Genomic DNA, 8,942 nt, shown 5'->3' on the forward strand with positions numbered 1-8,942 from the left:
TGGCATTCATCAGACCACCATGGTACTCGAGGTCGACAATACTGCCTGCTACTTTTGGGAATGGATGCTTCTACTGCAAGGTGAATTTGTGATGTGAAGTGATTAACAGCATCTTGAATACACTGGAAATCATTCACAGATCCTTACAATACTGCAGTTGATCTAAAAAGATTTCAGTCTGCATGTTCAAGTCGCCATCTCTGCACTCTATTGGCTGGAATACCATTCACCTCCTCCAAAATCATTGGAAAGTGGTCGCTTCCATGTAAGTCTTCCATGACCTGCCAAGTGAAGTTCAACTGTGAATCAGGTGAGCCTATTGATAGGTCTATATTGGAGAATGTCCCAGTTTGAATTTGGAAATGTGTGGGAGTGTCACTGTTCAGTAAAACTGCATCTACTCTTAAGAACAAGGACTCCAAGGCCCTTCCTCGAGGGTTACACAAAGTGTCTCCCCAGAGGTGATGCCGACCATTGAAATCTCCCAAGAGTAGAAATGGATGTGGCAACTGCCCAAGTAGATTTTCCAAATCACTAATGTTGAGATTATGTGGAGGAAGGTAGATGGATGCAATAGTGTAAGGTCGTGTCAAGCGTATTCTCAAAGCCTTCACCTGCAGTGTTGTCTGCAGGTGGATGGCCTGGAAGGGAATTTCTTGACGTACCATTACTGCTACTCCTCCATGAGGTCCATTGTCAAAGGTTCCATAATGGGCTTGAATTTGGAATCAACTCAGGAAAATGGGACGATTTTCCCTGGTCATAATCTCTTGTGGGCATACACAAACTGGGTTACATGAAGCTATCAGATGTTGCAGTTCTTCCCATTTTGCTTGAATTCCCTGACAGTTCCACTGGATTAGGGTATCCAGTTTGTCAGGGTTCGACTTATAAAAAAAGACGAAGGAATCAGAATGGCCAAGGTCAATGGAAAAACATCGGAGGAAACATACAAAAGGTTTTACTGCTAAAGGCACTAAATTACGCTACACATATACATAAGCAAATATGTACAATCAGGAGCGTGGGGGAGAGAGAGGATCAAGCAGAGCAGGCGAGGTCACATGGCGGAAGGGAGCACACAAGTCAAAGTCACAGGACAAATGTTGAATTTTTGGCAAGTGCTCCTTTTATGGGCCGCGCCTATGTATAGGCCCGATACCCTCGTTCCCCACGAGGCGTACGAACCAATCGGAAAGGACCTAATCCCGCCTCACAGAGTGAGGTAAACATCGGCAAAGGTTCAGAGTAATCTCGCAGTTGTGACACAGTTCTTTAGATTATTTCTTCATAAGGTGCTTGGCAGCACCTGTGGTCAAGATTTGCCCCACACCTTTAGGCTGTCCCTTTCCAGGCTCCTGGAAGTACCTTTTTAATGATTGTTTACCATAGTCTTCCTTTGGACAGGCTCAGGTTTTCTTTGCCTGGTGGAACAACTCACCAAAGGTAGTGTCAGCAATTTGGGACTGAGGTTTAAAGGAAGTAGCAGAGTGTGTGGTGTAAGAAACACTGGAGGGCAAGGGTTGGTGGGATGGAGGATTTACCTGGCTGTGCAAACAGCACACGGGCACTTTGCTTTGCCTCTGGAAAACTAACTTTCTCCTTGCTCCTTATTACCAATACTTCTTTTTCAAATTTGTACCTTTAACATTGCTTTGATGAAGCTTCATGAGTTTCTTTGCACTGGTAACAGCATATTGGACAGTTGTCATTTTGATGACATGTACCACACTTTACATATACTCTTGGTTGCCCATTTTCTTTAAAACAGGAAGAGTTGGCTCCATGGTGGGGGGGGGGGGGTGAGGAAATGAAGATTTCTAATTTGTATGACTTCTACAAATTTACAAAGATCTAGCTCTCTCCCTGACGACCTATGCAATCCCCTGGCCATTCCCTCTGGAACATCACATGTTCTTACTCTGGAACCTTTCCAGCTTCCAAATGACAAGAATTAAGGAAATCTTACCTGGTAAATATGAAAGTATTTCACATAGTAAGTACCTAGTAGTGAATACCATTGATGGGGTATCAATTATGGATCTTGATATTTTCGAAGTACATTGGAAAATAGTTGAGGTATGTCAACGTGATCCTCGCATCACCCCACAGCGAGATGGTAGCCTGATAGTTAAGGTTTCGTCACCAAACGAGAGTGCCTGTCTGCGTGTGATATGCGACATTGCTGGGGCTCAAGTTTCATGTTCTCACAAAACCCTTAATCAGTGTAAGGGAACTGTCTTTTTCCGACACCTGATGAGGTATTCTGAGGAGAAACTGTTAGAGGAACTAGAAAAATTTAATGTAGTGACAGTAAAACGTTTTAAGAAGAGAGTTGTGGGTTTGGAACAGTCGACACCAGCTCTCTTTCTAATTTTTAACACATTAGTCCTTCCAGAATCAGTTGGCATGGTACCACCTCAAGGTAAAGACATGTGCCTAACCCAATGCAGTGCTTCCACTGTCAGGGTTATGAGCATGGAGCCAACTCTTGCAATTAAGGAAAATCAAGGAGATGACAACCGTCCAGGTCCAATATGCTGTTACCACTGCAAAGAAGCTCATGAAGCCTCTTCAAACAAGGTAAAAGGTACAAATTTGAAAAAGTATTGTTAATAAGGAGAAAGTTAGTTTGCTGTTTGCACAGCCAGGTAGGATCTTTGCTTCGGTTCTAGCCCATCGTACTTCCCACCAACCCTTACTCTCTGATGCTTTTCTGCCACTTCCTTTAAACCTCAGTCTCCAATTGCTGAAACTGCCTCTGGTGAGTTGTTCCACCAGAAACGGAGTAGGAGTGAGGGTTCTATTGAGGAGATTCCTCCTCCCAAAGTAAGGTCTTTGGAGCCGTCAGTTAAGGCTCCAGAGGCTTCAACGGTGACAGCTCCCACTACCACCACATCCACAGGGGCCTCTGCTTTATTTAACCCAGTTAGTGTATGTCTGCAAGAGATTATGACCAGGGAAAATCGTCCCATTTTCTTGAGAGGATTCCAAATTCAAGCCCATTATGGGACCTTTGATAATGGACCTCATGGAGGAGTAGCAGTAATGGTACATCAGGATATTCCTTTCCAGCCATCCACCTGCAGACAACACTGCAGGTGAAGGCTGTGAGAATAGGCTTGGCACGACCTTACACTGTTACACCTATCTACCTTCCTCCACATAATTTCAACATAAATGATTTGGAAGATCATCTACTTGGGAGATTTCAATGGTCGGCATCATCTCTGGGGAGACACTTTGTGCAACCCTTGAGAAAGGGCCTTGGAGTCCTTGTTCTTAAGAGTAGATGCAGTTTTACTGAACAATGACACTCAATTGCAGTATTGCAAGGATTTGTGAATGATTTCCAATGTGTTCGAGATGCTGTTAATCATTTCACATCACGAATTCACCTTGCAGCAGAAGCATCCATTTTTAAATGAAGCAGGCAGTATTGTCGACCTCTGGTACCATGGTGGTCTGATGAATGCCAACAAGCTGTCAGAGCAAGAAAAGCTGCATTATGGCAGTTGAAGCGACGCCCCAGCGATGTAACCTTGATCCATTACAAAAGGACCCAAGCCAAGTGCTAAAGGAGGGTAGATGGATGTCATGGAGACAGTATGTCTCCTTGATTAATTCTGGGATCCCCTTAGCATGGGTATGGGACAGGGTGCGTAAGATCACTGGAAAGAGCACATCCATGTCACCACCTGCTTTGAAGATAGATGGCATAATCCTCACAGGCAATGGAGATGTTGCAAATGAGCTAGCTAAATCCATGGCAGAGATCTCTGGAGCATCTTACATCTTTCCACTCTTTGGGTTGAACAAGAACACTCAATGTTGTTTTTCAGCAGGACTGCATCTTCTTTGCAGCTCTACTGTAAGACTGCCCCAAGAAGTGACAATATTCTACACCAAATGATATCTCACTTACCAGAGAGCTCCCAGAAGTTCCTGTTGGAGCTATTCAATAGGATCTATAGGGAGGGTACAGTTCCATCCACATGGATGGAGACTATAATCATTCCTGTTCCTAAACCCGGCAAGGATGCTTCCACACCAGGAAATTACAGACCAATTTCTCTCACCAACTGCATCTGCAAGCTGATGGAGAAAACTTCAGGTTGACATGGCTGCTAGAAAAGGAAAACGTGTTGACACATCAATATGGCTTTAGAAAATTGAAATCTAACACAAATGCACGTGAGTGAGGATGGAAACTGCTATATATAATTCCTTTGCACAGTGACATCACATGTTAGCAGTCTTCTTTGACTTTGGAAAGGCTTACGATACTGCTAGGAAGCATGGCATACTCATGAAGCTGTATGACACTGGTTTAAGAGGAGCATTACCTACCTTCATACAAAGTTTCCTTGTTAACAGGAAGTTTAGAATTCGAGTGGGAAACATCTAATCTGGAAGGGGTCCCACAAGGGAATGTCTTAGGTGTGACCCTGTTTGCCACTGCTATAAATGATATCATAAAGGTTGATCCAAGTGCTGTCTCATGTAGTTTGTATGTGAATGACTTTACACTATACTGCTCAGGAGGAAGCTTACAGGATGTGCAAGGACACATGCAGCCTGCAATAAATCAGGTTGTACAGTGGACAACATATCATGGGTTCAAATTCCCTCCAAGCAAGACAAAGGCTACACATTTCCAGAAATGACGAAGTTCCATGCTTCCCTCTATTTAGGAGCAAACCTACTGCAATTTGTCCAAGAGGTGAAGTACTTAGTTCTATTTTTTGACTCAAGACTTACATGGGTGCCTCACATCAAATTGTTAAAAGTGAAGGCTACAAAAGTACTTAGTATTTCACATCTATCTTAGGGTGCAGACCGCACAACGCTTCTGCAGCTTTACCGAGCGCTTATTTGTAGTAAGCTTGATTGTGGATGTGAGCTTACTCATCTGCAACTCCACTGTTCTCTGGATGTTGGACTTGGTTCATAATGAACTCTCAGAATCTGTATTGGGCTTTCAGGTCTTTTACCTGTGGAGTCCCTGTAGGCTGAGGTGGAGAACCACTCTTTCATTACACCATGACTACATGAACCTGATTTACTACACACGACTACAAAGGATTCCAGGATTTCCTACATCCAGATTGGTTTTCAACCCCTTTGGGGATAGCCAATCCTATGGTAGGAGAATTAGGAATCTTGTGGAAGATCTTAATTTAAATCTCACCAAGGTTCTGGCTGTTGGAATTCCCCAATTCCCCCTTGGACTAATCAAGTCGAGCTGGATCTGGTCGGAACTCGGAAAGGGGAGAGATCCAAAGCAGAAGTCAGAGAGAGATTTCTTCAGCACATTTCTAAGTACCAAGGATCAGATGCAATATATACAGATGATTCGAAATCTGAAAATGGTGTGGGCTTTGCAGCAGTGAACGGAAGGAAGACTGCATCTGGCAGTCTTTCTCTAGCAGCCTTGATCTTCACTGCAGAGTTACATGCCATCCTTACAGCAGTTAAGCTGACTAGAGATCTAGCGAACCATTCAATGTAATATATTGTGACTCTTGTAGAGCCTTGCAAGCAATCAAGAGCTTAAACTCATCACATCCAGTAGTGACGGAGATTCAAGATTGGCTTACCCTGATGTCAACAGGTAAAAGGATAACTCTCTGTTGGATGCCAGCACATGTTGGTATCAGTGGGAATGAGCGAGCTGATCAGAAGGCCAAGGCAGCTGTTATTCAGCCTTGTGATGCTCGTCTTCCTCTCCCATACACCGACCTGAAACCCAGCATCAGGAGTTATCTTCGCAATAAATGGAAAAAAAAGTGGAGGCATTTCTCCAGAAACAACTGCGAGAGATCAGAGATGACCTCGGTAGTTGGTTGACCAGCATCCATCCTAAACCAAAAAGTGGAAGTTGCATTAACAAGACTAAGAATCGGGCACATAACACTGACTCATGGGCCGATGATGGCTTAAAGTCGAGCACTTTGTGAGGGATGCCAAGAGCCATTAACGATCGCACATGTAGTGGAAAGATGTGCAACATTCTCAGACCAAAGACGTATGTACTTGTCTCCCCCATATACACTTAAAAATGTATTGGGGGAGGATTGTGACATGGAGGGTCTTATTAGTTTCCTTAGAGAGATTAATATTTCAATGATTTAATTATGCATAATGTTTATGCAATTATTTTATACATTTAGAGCATAATGTTCATGCTTTGATTTTTAATGTATTTATTGTTATGCGTAAGATATTTATGGATAGATTTTTAAAGTTTTGAATATTTTAATATTACTATCTAAGAAGGTATTCGCCGACTTGAAACCCAGCATCAGGAGTTGTCTTCACGAAAAATGGAGGGAACAATGGAGGCATAGCTCTAGAAACAAAGTGCGAGAGATTAGAGATGACATTGGCAATGGGGTGACCAGCATCCTTCCCAACCGAAAAATAGAAGTTGTATTAACAAGACTAAGAATCAGGCACACCAGCATAAATGATGGGCTGATGATGGCTGAAAGTGAAGCACTTTGTGAGGATGCCAAGAGCCATTAACGGTCCACATATAGTGGCAAGATGTGCAACATTCTCAGATCAAAGAAATGTACCTGTTACACCGAAAATATATTGTGGGAGGATTGTGACATAGGTTTTATTAGTTTCCTTAGGAGGACTAATATTGTTAATAAGGTTTAATTATGCATAATGTTTATGCAATAATTTCATCATTCATATCATAACATTTATACATTGATTTTAAATATAATATTTGTTGTTATTTATAAGATATTCATTAATAAATTTTGAAAGTTTTAAATATTTTAATATTTCCATCTATCAGGGAATTCGCGGCTTATGACCTTAGCTGTTGACATGGCAACTATCAATCAGTCTCCATAGTGACTCAGTAAACAACTTAAATACATTAATAGAAACACTCAATATACTCTTACACAAGGAAAATTATATATTGACACTAATGACCTTAAACTAAATCCACATATAACTCAATGTTTATTCATAGGTAGTCGGCAGAACATAACTAAAATTCCCAATGGCACAACCATTGAAATTGAAGGCTGCTCTATCAAACCGAATACTTCAGTGAAAAATCTACGGGTACATTTAGACATATTCATGATATTTAAACCACACGTTGACAAAATACAAAAAACTGATGCAAAAAGTACAAAAATATCTAAATTTCGCTGCAAGAGTAGCATTAGGTAAACCTGATCACATCACCCTGCATATCCAAAAATTAAAATGGTTAAAAGACCATTCTAAATGCAGCTATGTATCCATTTTCAAACTCATTCATGGGAATTATCCATAATGGTTAATGCCCTTGCAAACTGTAGGTAACACATCAAATGTCCAGACGCGTCAAGTACATTCTCTCTTTGTTTAAAGACCGAATGCCGGAAGCAATTACAGGGCCCTATAATTCACTTTCGCTAAATACCTGCTTTCTGCTCGATAATTGACCTCTCAGTTTGTAGTAAGTGATTACAAGGTGTGAAAACCCAAGTTCGCCGACTTAGCCAGCTTACCACAATTGGTATAGGTAATCAGAGTACAGGTAATCATAGGGTATTTTGTGTTGGTATGCGACTTCTTTCTCAACCATATTTGCACAGTGACTTATAAATGACTTGTGCATGTGATAATTGTTTCCCTCTATCTTTGCACAGATGTAATAAGTGATAACTGTCCATAACGTATATGAATAATGAATTTACTTGTGCACCAGGCAAATGAATATATTTGTGTGCATTCCCCTGTAAGTAATATTAGATATCTCATTCAAATGATCATAAAACTAAACTATGAAAATATTTACTCTAGTAGACATTAGTAATCTAAGTCAATAACTAAGTAGCATGGGCTAAGGGATATAATAGAGATGGATCATATTGACCTGAACCAGAGCTCAACCTCCCCTATTTCTTCCTCTACCTGAGCCCCGCTCACCAATAACGTAACCCTCCCCCCCTCTCTCTCTCTCCCAAACTTCCCTATGGCACCTATACACAAATTATGTAACCGTTGCATTACACATCGATTTATATATTACTGATTATTTTACAAGAACTAACACAAACTATATACATATTATTATTCTCTGAAAACTTCTTGTATAATCCTGCTAATACTATGGTATTTCTGCAAGGTTGGAGGCGCACAAAAGCACCAAATTAAAATATACATAATTGTAAACTCTGTGAAATATATCGCTTATCCTCCGATATAAAAGGAGCGAATTAGTCCGTCTAAACATTATTAGCACTTCCTCCTCTGTGAAGGCGCTCACCATGGCTTGAACTGATTGTTTCTGCCAGTACTGTGGGCAAAAGCAGACAGATAAGTCATACTGAGAGTAAAATATATAACAAACCCACGAATGCATGGTGTTATTACTATTTATTAAAAATGTATTTGACTGTGACATCAGAGTAAATATAATGTTAACAACTTTTGCTCGAAGCCGACATGGGGAGGGCGTCCAAGGGTGCTAAGATCCTTCTCAAAAATAAGCCTTGCAAGGTAAGTAGCCAATCAAAAGTGCATATTAACGTTTTTTAATACCAATATCGATTCTGATTCACTATTATAATAATATGACAAATTCCTTTATTGCTGGGAAGGCACACCCCAGATCACTTTGAGCTCCACTGCCGCAACTATTGCAACAGAGCTTTGTTGCTATAGCAGCAACCAAACCCTATTGCTTGTCAAAGAGCTCCGTCGCCTCAACCAGGCGCCTCGCGCCCTCAATATAGAACTCCCTCACCGCGCCCCAGTCCTTCCTGTTTTCAACATGAACGAGTCCGCAGCAGAGGAATTGAACTCGGAGATACTAACAGCGATGATAGTGAAGACGTCATCGACGACGGCGACGGCGACGACAACGATGTGGAGTCGCCACACATTATTTCTCGGAGCATGCTTAAGGCTGGGTTTTAGCA

The sequence above is a fragment of the Penaeus monodon genome, chromosome 7 (assembly GCF_015228065.2).
Source record: "Penaeus monodon isolate SGIC_2016 chromosome 7, NSTDA_Pmon_1, whole genome shotgun sequence".
In the NCBI taxonomy this organism is placed as follows: domain Eukaryota; kingdom Metazoa; phylum Arthropoda; class Malacostraca; order Decapoda; family Penaeidae; genus Penaeus; species Penaeus monodon.